Source organism: Neodiprion fabricii, chromosome 1, assembly GCF_021155785.1.
Source record: "Neodiprion fabricii isolate iyNeoFabr1 chromosome 1, iyNeoFabr1.1, whole genome shotgun sequence".
In the NCBI taxonomy this organism is placed as follows: domain Eukaryota; kingdom Metazoa; phylum Arthropoda; class Insecta; order Hymenoptera; family Diprionidae; genus Neodiprion; species Neodiprion fabricii.
This window is the reverse complement of record NC_060239.1, coordinates 28,867,821-28,886,455: the sequence shown is the minus strand read 5'-3', so window position 1 is coordinate 28,886,455 and position 18,635 is coordinate 28,867,821. Positions and strand designations below refer to the sequence as shown.

At 41.5% G+C, this 18,635-nt stretch overlaps 1 protein-coding gene across 3 annotated transcripts in view; it reads right to left on the bottom strand.

Moving 5' to 3' along the window:
* Window positions 1-17,545, bottom strand: part of LOC124175416 — a 63,816-nt gene extending 46,271 nt beyond the window's left edge. For 2 of the 3 annotated variants that reach the window (XM_046555654.1, XM_046555671.1), the window contains exon 1: window positions 16,982-17,545. The gene's annotated coding sequence lies outside the window, so the exon portion shown is untranslated. The remainder of the gene's footprint in view (window positions 1-16,981) is intronic. The other variant, XM_046555662.1, reaches the window with a different exon arrangement.
* Window positions 17,546-18,635: the final 1,090 nt, after the last annotated feature.

The following is an 18,635-nucleotide window of genomic DNA, read 5'->3' as shown; positions in this document are numbered from 1 at the left end:
TGATCAGCGATCATCATATTTGAGAAACGTAGGAAATACACAGTCGCTATAAATATTTTCTTTTTATATGAATATCTAACAATTTTCAATTATTAACGAGAAAATCGACCACGCGAACAAAGGTTAAAGCTTCCCAAAACTGATTTCACTCAATGATACATAATGAAGAAATCAACAAAACGGAAATTAGGTTTCAAGTTGAGAATTGTTTAGATTCCTAATTTTAATGGACGTTAACTATCAAGAAACAAAGCTGATGAGATGCAGTTTTTTTGATACCTTAGAAATTTGTAGATTGAACTTGAAATGAGTTGAAATAGTTTAATTATCACAAACATTTTCTGTCAAGTATTTCCCGATCTCGTATGATCGATGAGGTTTTGTTCCGGAGATTTTGCGATCGCAGCAATTGAAATCAGACCAATATATCAATTTAAAACTTTGAGACAATCAATTAATTTTTCTGAAAAAATATATCACAATTTCTTCTTATTCGTGTATATTTGTTAATCGCTGCTGACAAAAAATTGCCAAATTATATATCAGAAAGCTTCGTAAACTCCAGTGTTTTAAACACCAACTACATCTCAACTATGAATCCCATATATCGTTTCGCCATTTGATACGAAATGAGCTGATACTAATCCCGACCAAGATCACTTTCGGCATGAACATCTTCAAAGTTATTATCCTCGGCAGTTAGTTACGCCTGACAATTTCTTCTCTCGTACTCATCACGAAACTCATTAAAAGAAATCATATCATCGGTAACACACAGAAAGAGAGAGAGAGAGAGAGAGATAGAGCCCGGGGGGTTCGAATCATTTACAGATGTATGTACACAGAGCTCGGTGTTCTATTAGCCCAGAATCCTTCGGCGTTGGTCAGCTGCTCCAGAATCCGAATCCTTTGTCAAGATAACCGATGGACACGTAGGTCCATCGATATTATTACGAGTTAACGCTGAGCCAAGTGTGCGCAATTAGACGAGTGTGTGAACATACTTCATACACAGGAGTATCGAGTGCCGGAGATACAATCATGGACCAGGGCAATTCTCTTCCTCACTTCGCTTCACTCTCACGCATATGAGTTTCATTTGCGTTCCACAGCCTGGTATCCCTCTATCTTAGACCCACTTAACCATCCATTTGGCCGGTCCTTCTCCCCTAGATCAAACTGTAAGATGACTCTCGTGTATGAAATTGGCGTGATTCATTCGACTGCACCACTAAGAGAATAGCGCGTCTAAGAATCGTCCACACTGATCGTACATTGGTGACGTTGTCCGTGGTGAGAAGAAATTCTTTATTCACTGTCGGGTCTTTCACCCGGGGAATTCAATCGAATTCAATTTATTTCGCGTGGGGAATTGATTCGCTCACTGACAATTAATAGAAAGGTTGTGAATTCTGCGTTAGAATGGGTGAAACCTCACCGTTTCGTCTTGGCCTTTGCAGATGGATGGTGTCCACTCTAAACCTGCTTTCCTTGTGTTCCCGAGAGAAAGAGAGAGAGAGAGAGATTGAGCCGTGATCGTTAAGAATTCTAACGCTTCTAAATTTCGACCGGATATGAACGATTCGCGGTCAACAGTCTAAATAACACAGCTTAGTACACGCGTCAATTAGGGTACTCATGTGGCTGCAAGAGCGGATGAGTGTGCGTTATACGCATATAAGTGAGTATTAGTGCACATGTGATTGAACAACAACGGAATAGAAAGTAAACACAAATTTAACATCGTTGATTGCTGCCTCGTCCAAACGTGCCGGTGTATAACATTGCGACTTATCTTTTTTTATTTTCACTGACAGTACGTTGTGCTTTTTCATTGGTCATTTGTGCCACCCGCTGTTTGTTTCAAACTGATAATCTCTTGTTGGTCTCCGGTAGACAAGAAGCACGGAGAGATTATGTTTGTTGAAATTTAAAACAAGAAAGAAATAAAAAACGTAGATACGCGAACTGATATGACAAAATAAAAAATAGTCGTAGAAAGCGTGCAAGGCACGCAGTGTTAATATTCGTACCTCTGTTATGGCTGTATTGTTAATTAATTACAAATTATTCAAATTTTTTTTCTCCTGTTTTGAAAACGCTTCTCCGTTCGATCGGCAGTCATATCGTTGAAACGTATTGTACGGTTTAATTGCGAAAAACTAGTAAAATGACGCAATCGCATCGTCCAAATTTTACCAAGAATAAAACAGACTTCAAGTTATAGTTGAGAGACAAAAAACTAACCCGTGAAAAATTCCATTTCAAACTGACCCATACGTGCTTCTTGTTTATCCACGTATCACTTTTTTCGGGCTACTGTAGCAGGTATACGTTCATGGATTTGTGATGTATTCAATAGGCAGATTGATTCTTATAGCTTCGATACGTTGATGGTGATTCAAGGTATTCAAATCATCTGCAAATCTGTTCGAATTTTCGACAAACCGTTTCTGACCCTTGAATTTGAGATTCGCAATTCTGGAATCATATTCGTAATAGATTGAAGCGAAAAATTCTATACCAGATGTCACGTCGGGAACTATTCACTAACTTTACCTCTTCTATAAACAATCTGAGAAAATTTTGATGCCATTTTTTACCCTTCGAAAACAGTTGAAGTTGAAGGAACTTGTTACTGAACTTGAAAGTATCACACGCTGGAGAAAACTCTAACATTCGAGAACCACGAGGTAACATTAACGTAAAATGAAACTGTCTTACCGAAATAACGATTTCAAACGTTGATCGTGATTTCCACTAATCTTTGTTTATAATAAAAAAAAAAAAAAATCTAACTATTTTTTACACCATTAGCTAACAGCGAATAAAACTGATCGATGTACCAGCTCTGGATTCAATTAACGTACCGTTTAATAGTTTTACTAAATATCCGCTCTGTTTGATCGCAGGTAAAATATGCAATTGATACTCGTTGAAATTGAATTAAACTTTTTACGAAACTGAACGTACAGCGTTCGTTTTATTCCACCGAAGCGTAATTTATCGTTGAACGAGAACGCCTCCTTCGTTTTTCCGCCGCGTTTCTTGAACTCGAGGTATAAACCTGCAGCCTGCGCCGGAGAAGAAAGATCTGTAGCATCCGGCGAGCGGTTGTTTCGTCGATTATTCACGGCCAGCTCTTTGTGTGAATAGTAAATAAGCCGGATACAGTCGGGGGTCGTCTGCGCCCATTTGAACCGGGGAAAGTGTAATCAACGGCCTTCTGTCACCTGCAGGCTTCACTCTCCGCGGGTTGTCACATCCCGGAGAGAGAACCACCTTTTTGTCTAATTGTCTCCGATCCATCACGTCCCTCGACCCCGCGAAGCTTTCGGCTGCACGCGAAATCGGCCCGCACGCTTTGCATTCAAATTTAAAAAGAGAATCGAATCGCCACGCACGAACACCGTCGGTCTTGTCGGCACTTTTTACAGACAAATAAGAAAATCTCACTAATGTATGGGACGATACAACAACTTTCGGACAGCTTTTTAGGGCCCACATTTCGATCCGGCTATGCGATTTGAATGTGTATACCAAGTTGTAAAAATTCTACAAGTTGTAAGACCTTAGGACTTATTCATGCGATTTAAGAAAAACACTTTTATCAAATTTGTATCACGTTTCCGAATTCAACCTTTGGCACTGATTCTAAACTAATAAAAAAAAAATTATTTATCGTGTTTTTTGGGTGAGCAAGAGGCTGCGATTTCCGTATTTTTGACACTTGCTGCAAATCTATATCTTGAAGTCGATTGGCAGCAAAGTTGGTGAATCAGCCCCTGTACTAAAATGCTGGAGACACAAATCGCAATTGTCGTCGACTCTCTTTCCGACTTTCATTATAATTCACGGACCAGCGGTTGGATATTTTCAAATACCGATTCACGTTCACATTCATCGTGAATCCGGAGACTTCTGTGCGTGAATTTTTCAGTAGTATACTATATTGGAAACGGGTTGTGCGAAAGATCCCAGTAAGCAAACTTTCTCGCTCCTTCCGGCGTTTCGCGGTTTGTAGATAGAATAATTACAGGCCGAGCGGATATTGGGACGGCATTGTCTAAGACGAAAGGCCGAGGCCGCGGTATTTAATTGTAATTTAATTAGGCTTTGTTACCCGCTGTGTCGGCCCAAGAGGCCTGCGGCTTTTGAACGTACACTGTATCCGGAATGTGGACCAATCCGTGCGGATATTTACCGTAACGAGATCAAGAGGAAGACGGAATTAAGTCTGAGGAAAGGTTACCGCGATGCATCTGTGTAGGAGGATGCATCAATTGCTGCACGCATTGTTTCCGTTTCTTCAGGTAAGTCGCTTTCTAACTGTCGAGATACACGCGAGTGACAGAGCGAACGACGCACGCACGACTCGCCTAAATGCAGGAAGGAAAGTTGCGATGCAGTTAAAAATTCTCAATCCAATATCCACCGGAAGGTCAAGCTGTACCACCTCGGACAATGAAACCGTTTGAACGGCTCGATCATCGGATACACTGTATACTTAATTGCGACCTTATTGCCAGCGATTTGACCCTCGATTCAAACTGCCGCATACCAATGTTTCAACTGTTGCGAATGATCGGCTTGCTTCCTGAATTCGAGAGGAGACAAAACTTTTCACGCTGTACAGTGTGTTAGGAAAATTTTTTACAGACGTTATACTGAATTACCACCGTTTTATTTGAATCTTGTTTCGTAAAAAAAACGACGAATCTGCAATTATTGGTACACAGTTAAACAAAAAAATCATTAGAATTTCTCTCGACATGATTAGAGAAATTCGATTAATCGAATTTACTTTTGCATTTGTTCCTTTGATTTTCACACAATTTCACGACGATATACGGATGAATTAGGCAAATATGTTTTATGTCGTTGGGTGGATAATTATTGGATCGCCGGATTTGCGAATAAGTAAATCCAAGAATTGTATATCGAGTCACGCATTAATGGCACCCGCGGTATTTGCATGGTTGCACTTCTACCGTGGTGAATATCACACATGCCGTGCAACATAGTCACAGTATTAACTTTCGGAACATACTTCCATCGCAATTCATGTGAAATGCGATTTTTACTTTTCATCTTCTACGGTCATGTACGAAAAGTATTCGTTTCGATCGAAAATAATTGTTTCTAATTTCAATAAATCTTCATGTTTACGAGGCTCTATCATCCAAAAGACGGGCTTTTCAATAATATCTGTCTACCCAGAAAAACTCTCGCGATAATCTCAAAAATCGGAAATTTACAGGACTTAAACTTCAACTTATTGGCATGAAAAATTTCTGTGTAACATTTTCTTTTTTTCTTAACTTAAATGCTACTGTTGCGGAAAATTTTTTAATTTTGATATCTACTCATGAGTGATTAGATTTTGAATCCCATCAGTACAACAGTTTTTGAGTTGTACGAATGACAGAATTAATACAAAATTGAAAATTTCGCTATGTAAATGTTTTATAAGATCGAATTATCGCATCCGAGCTGAAAGTTCTTAGACTAGCCCATCAAGGTCAGCCAAGTTGACCACTTTTTCTTTTTAAGATCATTATTTGTAATTAATAGCCACGGAGAGTTGAAGCGGAGGGACCTGGTCCAATTCCTCCGATAATTTTGACGACAGAGCACATCGACTGCCGGCAAGAAAAGCTCTACAGCGATTCGCGTTCGCGTTATTAAGTTTCACTTTTATTTGGTGAATATGGTAGATGCGCGAGCAAAATTTATTCGTCGCGGTCGATAACCGTGAAGTTATAATATCCGTAGACGGGGAGTAGAGCCGTAGTGCCGCACACGAAGAATCGTACTAAATCGGATGAAGAATTTTTCAAAATAGCTACCGAAGGATACAAAAGCACGCGTGCAGCACGTACGTACAAGTTAGGTATGAACGCATATACCTACCTATAACGGCACGGTGTACCTGCGATTTGTAGATCATCATTTAATATGGATTATACATTTGCGAGGCAGAAGAGGATCATCGCTCGGCTTGTAATTTCACAGATGTTATCGCCGCGTGCAAGTACCAGAGAGCATCGGACTTCTCCCGTAGACATACCGTGCAATTATTTTGTTGAAATAATTATCCCACGTACCGCTCTTTACGTACAAATCCAATTCATTCCTACTCGTGTGTACCAACACACCGCTAAACTTTCTGCAAGACTGCGACTAATTAGATTAGGAAGTTCTGTATCCGGCCTTCGGGTTCCGCGACCCGTTCAACGCGTGCAAATCTCACCGTTATGTATGCGCTGAAAATAACTATACAGCAAGGTCGAATAGTTCGCATTCTCGGCAAAAATATTCATTAAATCATACCCGCGGCACAGGAAAACTGGTATACCGCGAGAGACTCGGGTTATATACGTCTCGAGGTGATATTCAAGCACTCAGTCACCGTGTCGCGGAAATTCTCACTGTGTATAATGCAAATTGCTTTCATGAAATACGGGAATATCAACTTCACCGTCGTGAATTTAACGCGATTGGCTTGTCGAGTGCAAAACATCGCTGTCCCCGTTAAAGAGAACTGAAAGGAGGCTATCATTGCTCATCGGCGGTGAAAAACGATAACCTAAGCCGCGCACATCTTCACGCCTAAAGGAACACCGTCCGTGAGAGGAAAGAGAACTTTTCACACGCGAAACTAATTTAACAAAAAAGAACAAAAAGTTTATATGGGTCTACGAACAGTCTTTGAGGGACAACGTCATCGGAAATTCACTTGTGGGTTTTAATTCTGAGAAGGAACAACATTTGGCGTCTTCTTGTTAACGTTCAACCATGCTAGACTTTGAACCTTGCGACGAGCAAGACTTCTTTGTATGCCAAAGTTGATTGGTTTTCACTATATCGTGCGGAAAAAATTGGTCCTCTGGTACTTGAAATTGTGAAAGTCTCAATTCTGAATTTTACAAAAAAAGTTGCCTAGAAGTCCCTTAAGTTCACTACCATTTTCGATGTAGTGACGATAAAGATTAGGTAGGTACTAAAACCATGAAAAACATGTTACTCACATGTCGGTTCACAACGTCACACTTAAGGTTTGGATTAAACACGAACATGGATTTATCGGCTTTCTTATATTACACCAAAATGTCAAGTTTTCGAAAAATCCCAAGACCGATGAGTGGGGGTCGAAAAAAGAACGGTTCAAATGATTTTTCTGCCTTGTTCCGAAAGTGAAAACAAAAGAACAACTATAGTGCATCTTGGGAAGAAGGACCTTGTACCAAATGCAAAATCAAGGATGTACAAAACGATGTCGCGATTTGAAAAGAAAATTTGATTTTAAATAATGTGGTTCAGAGTTTGGAGCGGACATCATATTGAATTGACACCGTTCGATACCGTCGCAAAGAAGCGAACGTGGGGAACCGGAATACCGAAGTGGTGAATGAAACGGTCGGAGATCTCGGACGGAGGATGGAAGCGTTTCATCGTTGGTTGAGAACCTTCAGGATTCAGGTTCTACCTGGCCACCGGCGTCTTGGTATACCAGAATCCTTCGGTGAGTTCCTCTCGGCGAGTTCCTCGCGAGTGAGACGGTGTCAAGACTCTTGGGTGGCATGCATGTGGTGTGGTCACGCCCTGCGCAAACCTTAACCCAACCTAACTTCACCTAACCCGAGCCAAACCTCATCTGCACCGCTGATCGTGGAAGCCAAGAAGTTCTCTCATGCATGCATGCATCGGGTACAACACGGAAAGAAAGATCGAACCGCAGCTATACCAGTTTCTTTCTCCTTTTTCAACTTGTTACTCGGGAGGAAAAGCCTTCGGATTTAGCCTTCGGGAGTCACCATCGACGATTGGTTTCAACCATTACCCTAGACATCGTCAATTTGTTCACCCTTTGCGAGACAGATCATCGCACTAGAAACCATCTAATTATGCACTGCTTTTCACAGAATACGTAAGTTCTCCATTCCTGGAGTCTAGTAAGCAGTACTAGTAAAGTTTTTAAGTTCAAGAACTTGTTGTTCGAAGTGTTATTGAAGCACTTCGATAAAATCTTTACTCGAGTCTTGCAAAATATTCATTGCGGTCACAAATAATTACTGTTAAATGTTTACACTGCATTTTTTATTGCAGTTAACAAACTTATTTATGATGCTTGTGAGAAACTGTGTACGCTTTCAAAGAAAACAATACCTTAGATTTTCGGCGATGATAAGAACACTAATATTGTACCGAGATGTGTACCAATAATCACTTGCACACATATCCTGTCTACTGTGAATTATTCCAAGTGAGTCATCTATCTCGGTTCAAAGGTATCCTCGACGATAAAGCTTTACGATTTGATAACGCGTCCTTGTGGAAAAATTAAGGTTTCTAAGGAATATTTCTACGACAACATTGGATAAAACATTCTCGGGACTTTCGAAGTACATACGCAGCAATTAGATAGTTCAATCCGATTTCACTATACGATTCCTTATAGATACGGATTAGAAGAAATCACGTGTACGATGAATACTCGACGTGTACAGAGTGGACGATAGTGATATTGAAAAAGCTTCTCACACTCCCGAAAGCTTTTAAGTTTTATCTGTAAGACCTTTTTCAATGTCCCTTTAACTGGCTTCTGACCGAAATACATGATCCGTCCGAAAGATCGTTAACGATACACGGTGACCCGGGGTCAGCGATGCCGTTTAAAGATTTCAGATTTTCTGAAAAAAAGTACCGAAGTGAAACGCGGGAGTCGGTTACGCGGGGCTTGGATTCACCTGCCACAACTCGTGGGAAGAGTCCGATGACCCGAGGGGCGAGACTAATAAGCCGGCATCGTAATAGCGTGTGATTTTGAGTCATTCGGAACAACGACCGAGTGACAACGAGGCTGCGATCTTCCATCACAGCGCGGTGTCTCTGAACCTTGTACACGTATAATGTACATGAAATTATTCCTCCATCCTGCACGGATCTCACGAGCTGCTTTCCGCGCCAACTTGCGTGCAGCACATGCGCCTTTCCTCGATCCTCCCAACGTCTCAATCTCCCGGCAATGTCCTGCACGGCAAACAGAATTCGACCCTCGTCGACCACGCGAGCATCCTGAATATCGAGAAATCGGCACCGCTCGACGTCACGAAGAGCGAAATCCCACGCGCGGTATTTTCGACTGCTGAAAAGGGTCCGCAAGGATATCGGCGAGGTGTGCGTCGCGTTTGGCCCCTGGACCAGAACCCTGTGGGATGTGTCATGGTGTCGACGCCAGTGTTCCACAAGGACCCGAACAAGTCCTGATGCTGGACTGCGTGGGATTCCTTTGGTCGAGACACCAGGAATGCGATAAGGTTTTACTTTTCATTTTCTTACGAGGGTCGAAACCTCGCATGGTTCAGATACGTTCGAACGATTCTGATTGTGAGTTGAGTGGCCGTCCGCCTTTTACATGTTTATCTCAATTATTTTTACACGAATCATTCGGAACTAAGACAACAGAATCTGAATTTTGAAGGGCAGACTCATTTTTCGTATAATAATATCGATTTTTGAAAACAGCTCTTTCTTTCGTCACCTGCCTCGTTTGGCAATCCTGAACCCTGCGCAGTGGGCATGGATAAGTGATTCTGCAATGAAAACTACCGCGAGCTTGTTAACTCCAGTTTAAACTCCGCGATAGATTTCATTGAACTTGTTTTTTCGGTACTTCAAGGTTCGAGGCATTGGCGAGAAATAGAAGTGCAAATGTGGGAACCAATTTGATCCACTTAAAGGGCAGGCGGTAACTCGGTGCGAATAATAATTATGCGTCCATTCTCGACTAGCTGAAGTGAATTACCCGCAAATTGATTGCCACTTACGTTAGTCGAAGTTGAAATTCCGTGCTAACTAAATTGCCGGCATCCTGAGACGGTAGTTTATCACGTGTTGCGAATTTATGTACTCATACTCCTGTGTTTTCCTCATAGACAAGTGACTAATTTAGATTCGAAAATTTGAAAACAATATGCGTACATTATTATCCAGGGAATGGAAATTAATCGCAACAGCGATCAGAACTTGAGGCACAATCAACGTGTCGTGATGTACTGCTCATTTCAATTTGATATTCAGATCTTTCAATGTTATTATAAGTATGTCCGTGGAAGACTGGTAGAATAATATGTTAATAAGAAAGAATACGAATAGATAGACAATCTTGGAACAAGTAAAGTAAAATTATATACCGTGTCCTAATACCACGAGACAAATCATTTCAATTGTTTGAAAAGAGATCCGATCGTTTCACCAAAATGTTCCGAAAGTTTAACGAATATGTGTAATACGTCTTCATACCCACGGAACAATGGGCGTATCGTGAAATAACAGAAACGTACACATTGTATTAAACCCATCGTGAATAACGTCCGTGAGAAAATGCTGCGCGTATATTACGGGTGTATTGGAATTACCGTATATCGGTGTACCGCGCGTACCCTCGGGAGGTATGGAGCACTTTGCCAGGACCGTTACGAGGCTTCAAGGATATCCTCTGTCGCGTGCAATATTATAGCCGCAAAGGCCAGTGTGAATTACTACGGGCAGTCATAGACACCGAGGATTACCGCCGATCACCGTTTGGTCGGCAAAGTGCCGGACAAAAAGTCCCGACGATCTCGCAAGTGCCTTGCGCCACATCTGTGCGCCGATTTTGTTTCGCAGGATTCTGTAACCGCGGGCATAAGAGGAACGATCGTGTCTCAGCTTCGTTCCAGTTCTTTTTCAACTTCACGCAGTCCATTTCGCCGTTTACCATTTAACCATTCGCCGGATTTTGTTAGTAGTTTATCACTTTTAGAATCAAACGTGACTGCGTTGTATACCGAATGCAGAGGTATGGCTGCACAGCCGGGATATAGATAGGCGTTGTAACGGTGATCATGTGTGCAGGACTGGTTATGGTTAATCCTCTCTAGCAGACAATATTGAAGATCATTTCAAACCACATGTCCAAGGATGAACAGCCATGAACGCGGCAGTGGCAGCCAGCCTAGCCAATTAGTTAATCTTTGTTCATCCATCGATGCAGCTCGTTCGAAGCTGCTGCGGCAGTAGCAGCAACAGCAGCAGCAGCAACATCAGAAGCAGCCGTACGATGAGCAATAAATTCTCATTCCCCGGTAATTAATGGTATTCAGAAACTAGCGGCGTGGGCTTAGTTTGCGTCAACGCAGTTGTACATACATACATATATGTATACATAGTTCTTTAATTACATATCTAATTGAATTTCACAATTATTCAATTATCGCAATTAACAAACTCGAACCTATCCAACGAGACAAATAAAACGACATTGTAACGCAAAATGTGGAAACCTATTAGATCGTCTCTGTTATAGTTTCTCTTGCGCTTTACAAAAGGAAAGCAGGAGAATCGCGGTTGCACAACTCGTCTCGCAAAATCGGTACCACTGTCACATTTTTCATGACCTTCGAAATTTAATTACTTGACATTTCGGGTCCTTGTTGCTGTTGTATAAAAGCCGCGGCACGTTACGCTACGACCAATTTTTAGTTGACACTCGCCCTCGATTATCGTCGACATGCCATTATCATATTCATGTTTCTGCCCTATGGGCAAGAATCTCGAACTGATACAGCGTTTATGTTAAATACGGCTGGTCGAAACCCTCGGTGATCTTATAACTTATACTGCTCAGAGTTCGGGTCGCTTTATCGCTTAGCCGCCGCGCCGTCTAAATATATGTACAGTCCATGCCTGTAGGGCTTGGGCCATACCAGGGTTATTTTTACGCCGGAAGTCGAAGGATAAAAAAGATGTTTAGGTTATCTGTCTATTTAGCCAGGCTCGAGCTTAATTACGAAATTATAAAACTGATCCTTATACCGTACGCAGCGGCTCTTTGCCCAATGATTACGCGACATGTGATTATTATACTTTTTGGACACCCTGGGTCTGACACGATGCATCGTTGTCCAATTACCAGAAAAACATCGATGTTCAACGGAAAAGTTGAAAGAACGGATGAAAATCTGACATCTTCTCCGTGGAATTGATATAAATCCGTATATGGAAGAAAAAATATAATATAGATTGAAAAAATAAAAACACACACTTGACTCGATGAATTAACACTTTAACTCGAAGAAATTGATGAGAGTAAACAAAAATCAGAAGAAGGAAAACAAAAATTTACGCATACATGTGGAAGGAAAGCGAGCTTGAGATAGATCCTGAGAAACCTGTTTTCAAACCGAATATCGGTAGGTACGTCAAAGCTATCATTAAGGACCGGAGCCCAAAAACGGGCTGATGCATAAATGGACCGCAGCTGCCTTTGTCGGTGAACGTGTGTAAAAAATGTTACATTATACTTTTACTTTTGAACGAGCAATTTTTCAACGCACAATATCATTTTGCTTCCATGCGTTATTGTGCGTAGTACCTACTTATGGTTTGAGCTAGTGAGAATTTATACACGTATCTTGTACTCGTGACGAAATAATTATACAGCCAATTATACCGATAACTTATGGATAAACTCGATATCGATGAAAAGAAAACCTGTTCCGAATTCTAATCAGGGTATAAATAATAATTCTTAGTCCTTTTTCAATAGTTTAAATAAGAAAACTTCCGTTATGGCCAGCGGTATGCACACATGATCATATAAATGTCGATCTACGGTCGAAATGTGTTTCGTAAATTTATTCACCCCCTCCAAAATGAAATGTCTTTTCTGTTACGGAATACCTATTAATTCGAGATTCCTGACATACGAGACCAACGTGAGTGTAATAATTATTGGTCAATAGTACCTGCGGCTAAGCGTAAAAATATAACTCTCAATGGAGAACATTTATCCCGTGCATTCAAAGTATGAAATATTCCCCATCGTTTGGAGGACAAAGAAAATGAGTCAACTTTAAAAAATGTATTTTTCACTGTAATTTATTGAGGGTTTGAACTCTGTTCCTTTTTCGAATGCGGTAGATACATCTCCAAACACAGGCGCCTAAGATCTTAATCTCGACGTCGCGTCTGCCGCTTCACTATTTCTGAGGTATCTGTACTAAGGAATTCTAGATATACATGTATATAAATTGTATAAATGTATGATCGAAAAGATTTTTAAGATTCGTTTGTATTTTTACGAGCTGCATTCACTTGGAAGATCCTAGGTCAGCAACAATTCACAGAATATTTATTATACAGTAACTCTACCAAAAATTTTAATAAAAACTCATTTGAAGTTTGGACGCATGATTTTCGACGCATCCGTTGGAAATATCTTCAACTGCTGGAAAGTTTTAACAGTCGAACTGTAAGTGAACCGGTGAAGAGAAAAAGATTTGGCAACATTCGTTCTTAATTTCTGCTTCGTCTTTCAGACAATTGGAAATGGTTCCGATCTCGAAGAGTCAAGACCACCATGTTTCCGGCTAACTGATCTAAACTGGTCAGGCCGACACTGAGGCCCAGTCGATCGCTCACGACGATTAGTTTTGGCATCAAACCGAGTATTATACGCTCACGGAAAGAAGTACACAAAAAGAGCAAAGTGCGAAAGAAATACAGGTAGATACCAGAAGCGTGAAATTATACCAGCAACACGACATCAACAAGGTTGGCGGTCAGGGATCGACAACGTGTAAGCGTCAAAAGTGTGATTTCAAATTTTCTTATTGCCCGCTGCTCTTTGCGCTCATCTCCATCCAATCCGATTTAGAATTCAGAACGTGATCGATTGCACAGAAACTGCGAGTACGACGCAGACTTAGTGTCGCCTCGTATTCGCTTGGAGCACATAGACCAAATGTATATAGGCGGTAAGTGTGAGTGACGTGGCCTATCTGCCATTTTAATTAAAACTTTCAAATCCTCGAAATAATGGCAACTCGTTGCAGCCGATCAACTTCCGATCGGATTGGAACTGGGTGAGTGCATCGATATTGCCGTCTGCTTGTTACGCACTGGCTCAAATTGACCACGTATATGGATCACACCGCGTGCAGCGTGAGCTTTTTCATGACTGACTACACAATTATTTATAATTATTTAGAAAATCCCGTATATATAGGTAGATAAATACATACGTAGACGCTCGCCGCGACACTTGGTCTCGTTTCCATCAGGTTTCTTCAGCGGTTCAGGTCTGCCTTGACCGTATAGAGGCAATAACGCGTTATATCTAGGTACCGCTGCGGGTTACGTAGGACGCGTCTGCAGTTGCCGGCTTGTCACATCGTGAAAGGATCGATCGTCGTTTTATAAACTCGCGATACAGCACCATATGTACATAAATACATACGAGCACCGATACGTGGGAGAAATCGGATGTAGGTATGTGATTTGGGAAGTGGTGATCATTTTTAACGGTTTTCTTAGTATACGACTTACGCTGTGCACGAAATCAATTACCAAGGTAAACCAGCTGATTGATTTCACTTTAACTTCCTGGCACGCCTCGGCTTCGCCTATTCACAATTAACACCTCGCCGCCCACGCAATTACACGCGACACTAGATTTGGAAAATATGCAGTTTGTTTACCTTAGGTTATAGACACGAATTGGTCGCTGAGTTTAGTGTCGTACAGATTTAGCTGTATGACTGAACATTCAAAGAAACATTTATGGTTCTATCGATTGGAATGAAATTTCGTATCTTCGGACCTTAACAGACTGCAACGACGACTTCCAGTTACCAGACTGAAGTCTTGCTTTTTCTTAGGTCTGCAACGGCTAGCTCACTTTCTTGAAACCCAGTCGACTTCCCTATTTTTTCATAAATCTAGGAGATATCTGGATCGATGAGTTCCCTCGAGCAACGCCGTGAAAGCGCAGGACAAAGTTGTTATATTTTTCCAGCTTCACGGTGCCGGTGGATCCGGCGCGGCTAATGAATCAAATGAAATTACGGGCTAATTGCGAGGCGCGCAGTAGGAGTAGACCGAGCCATTACGCCCCTACCATAGACGATCATCTCGAGATAGGATGTCCGGGCGTCTCACTGACCGCATCTTCAGGGATTGCCTATCTTGATGTGGGACAAATTAGCCGACTGAACTGAACACCAACTATCAAGTATAACCGTAATTATCCCGTATTTATTCACACTGTGCGGTGGATGTGTACCGTAAGACCAGCTGTAAACGTTTTGTAAATACAAGCAAACGAATAACTTATCATTCTGCGGTGTTTATGAGATGCGGAATTCTATCTGGGTCAGGCAAGATTTTAAAACCAACTCTATCGATCTTAAACTGTACCGCCTGCATCTTCTTTCGGTTATGCGCATGCGATTGAACGCATAGAATCTTCTACAAGGCTATGCATGTATCCGAATTCCTGGTCAATTAAATCACTTGAAATTCATCTTCTCAATGTCAAAAGACGTAACGGTAAATTACCTGATAGCAAAATTTCGCGAATCGATGAAATGTACGACCATCGTCATTAGCGATTTATTTGGCACGTTCGCTTAATGGATTCCATTAATGTTTTGAGTGATATTACCAATCGGTTTGTAACAGCTTCCATTTATCAATACGTTTTTCATATTCCTTGTTTATAAAGCTCGAAAATGTTCAACGTAATTCAGATATTATTCACGATACATTACGTTTCTGCAAAAAGTAGCTTTCCACCCAGTTGAGAATTCACAACTTTCAATAAACTAGATCGAATTCGGAACCATTGCTTCAACATTTTCTTTTCTATCAAACGATTGTTTGTGATTGTTTATAGAAAAGCCACGCCCAACAAATAATTACCTATATGCAGACGTACTTATAAAAGAAAAAAAAAAACAATTTCATACGACTCATAAGTCTTTCTGCTTAATGAACAAAAACATTTTTATTCAATGAAATAAACGTTGTCTATAGGTAGAAATAAAGTCGTTTGTTTGGTCGCATAAGTACTCAACAAATTTAATTGAAACGATTTTATTCTAAATTACTTAAAAAATTACATTGTTGTCGCAATAAAACATTCTAACAGTTTGTTATTTATTAAAATTGCTTTTCTGATTGAAAAACATTGATAATTTATTTTCAAACAACCTCGATTAGCGTAAATCGCAGAGTCATTTTCACCTAATAATGTGTTTATCCATATTCTCGAAATAGGATGGGATATCGGCATCCCATTAGCGCTCGCAGAGCAGTGACATCGGCACTGTAAAAGCCGAGAACGGCTTGGAGCAGCACGCGACTCCGCACATCTGACTGGTGGAAGCCGCAGCTGATGACGTAGAGTAAATTCTAGATTCACGGCCGACTTCTCACGTTTTTGCGCGGCCCTTTCATCGGCTTCTTCCAGCTAGGTATTCTCAGGTGCCGTTGCCTACATTCAGGCGAGATCACGATTAAGGCACGGTTTGATAATCATTTGAATTGAAAAGCAATTACGACGGATCTTTCACCGTGAAGCCCATTTGACATCCTCGAGCGAATAAAATCGCGCAGTGCGAATTCGTGTCGATTGCGATAAGAAGTGCAATTAATGACTGAGTTATAACAGCGCTGTTACCTCAATAATTCTATTACTCTAGTGATTATGTTCAGCAAAGTTGTGTCCTTGCGGCGCAATGAATTAAGATTAATCGTTTTATTCCTCTACCTGTCAGAAGATATAGGTATATAAAACAGTGCGACAAGGCGGTTAGATCCGAATGATTGTATCGTTGCACAATTACACCTCAAACTGTTAATTGAAAGGATCGAATCCGGCTTACGTAACATTTTACGACACTTGGATTTGCTGAATGAGAAAGGGAAAATCGGCTCTACTATCACCCAACGCTCCGTTCGCTATATTCACCCGTGAGTGGCTTGAAAAAAAAAAAAAAACATTATTCTAGACACAATTTGGGTTTCTGGAATGCGAATCAAAATTTCACCTGTGTATGTAGGGACAATTATTTTTCGTAATAAAAAAGAGAATTGTCATATTCCTCGAAGAACCAAAGATTGACTAATTGTACTCGATTCGTTAAAGACTCACCAGTCAAAGTGTTTAATATCCAAGTTGGTAAAACGACATGTCGCTGCACTCTTCGACAGTGATAAACTCTTCTTACAATAAACGGTCGTACAAGTTTGCCAAAGTTTCGTACTTATACTTGTACGTATGAACGTATATTTACGTGTGTGTATCGAATCTAAAACTTGATCACTGTTTAAGCACACGTGAAATTCACTTGTAACTGGGAATGCGAAAATCCACAAGGAAAAATTCCGCCCGATTGGTATTTTCCAAATAGTAAATGTACCTCAAGCCACCCGGAATTCCAGCTCGGTCTCGATTGAAATACGGGAGTGAAACTAGACCCTGAGATGATCGAGGAAACGACACCAGCCAGCGATGGGCAGAATAATCCCCGACTCGTTCCTGGATCTGGTTTTTCCGCGAGGAGACAGCGCGACAGGTGCAGGCGGTTCGATTGTCGGCGTCATACTAAACGCACGAAAGGCCGGAGGAACTGCGAACGACGGCGACAGAGCGGCATTCGAGAGTCGGAGGACTTCGGGTTCGGCGACGGGAACGGCCGCTCAGCGGAGGGAGCCAACAAACTGGCAGCATTGGCTGCCCGCCGGCCCCAACTCGAGTCTCGCCTGTCTCAGAGGACGCCCGGATCCCGTCGACTCTCCCTCCTGCGATCGTGGCCGCGGTCCACGATACGTACGCCGGATGCTGGATGCTAGATAGGGACTGTGCCGTGCACTTCATGGCTTACCCCGAAGGACTCTGCGTTTCAATCGCCGGAATCTCCTGACTAACAATTAGGAAAATGGCTGAGATATACCTTACCGATTTTTTTTTTCTTTTGGACATGTTGTTGTGCATCGTCAAATATTGGACAAGAATGTTTTTGCAGGTGCCAATTCGGCCGTTTAAAAGGTGGGAATCACTCCTAACGTACACCCAGATAATAATGAATGCGACCCTCGAATGGGAAACACTGTACTGCGCATATCGTTCTTTTTTGATGGTGAATAGTGTGCGATTGATTTTATTCCTAAATTCCTAAAAAATTGTTTGTTGGGTCCGAGCCTTGAGGGTGGTTTTTACACCTCAGAATTACCGAATCAGCAATCGAACGAAAAAACGTGTTCAAGTTTTGTGAATTAAGAAAATCCATGAGGTACACCTCGGGTGCTTTCCTTGTAGGTGCACATGGTGTCTGATGAGCCCCTTTTGCTGAATTCTTAGGGATAGTTGATGTATGATCATTGGTTTTCAGACAAATCGAATCTCAAGCTCTGAACACGAGTCAAAGTATAATACTCTCTCGTTATAAGTCCGATTCTCTACTCGGAGTTAAAAACCCAGCAAAAGATGTGAAGAAGAAATCCCATCTCCAAGAGCCCCGAGACCAGTCTAATAACGCGAGAGGAGTGTAATCAGAGTGTTGAGAACCGGTTGGTCAGCTAGTCTCAACGTTAGCGGAACGCGCGTTACGAACGCGGCATAGCGAAGGGCGGAAGAGGGAGGGAGAGGCAGAGAGAGAGAGAGAGGTGAAGATGTGAAGAGAAAGAGAAGAAAGAAGGACGACAGCTGTTTGAATGGGAAATAGATGCAGGCGGTTCACATGCGTGTATCGTACGTCGACGTACAGGGTGAGATTTGGATAGGGGGTGTCGATTTGGGGGTTGCC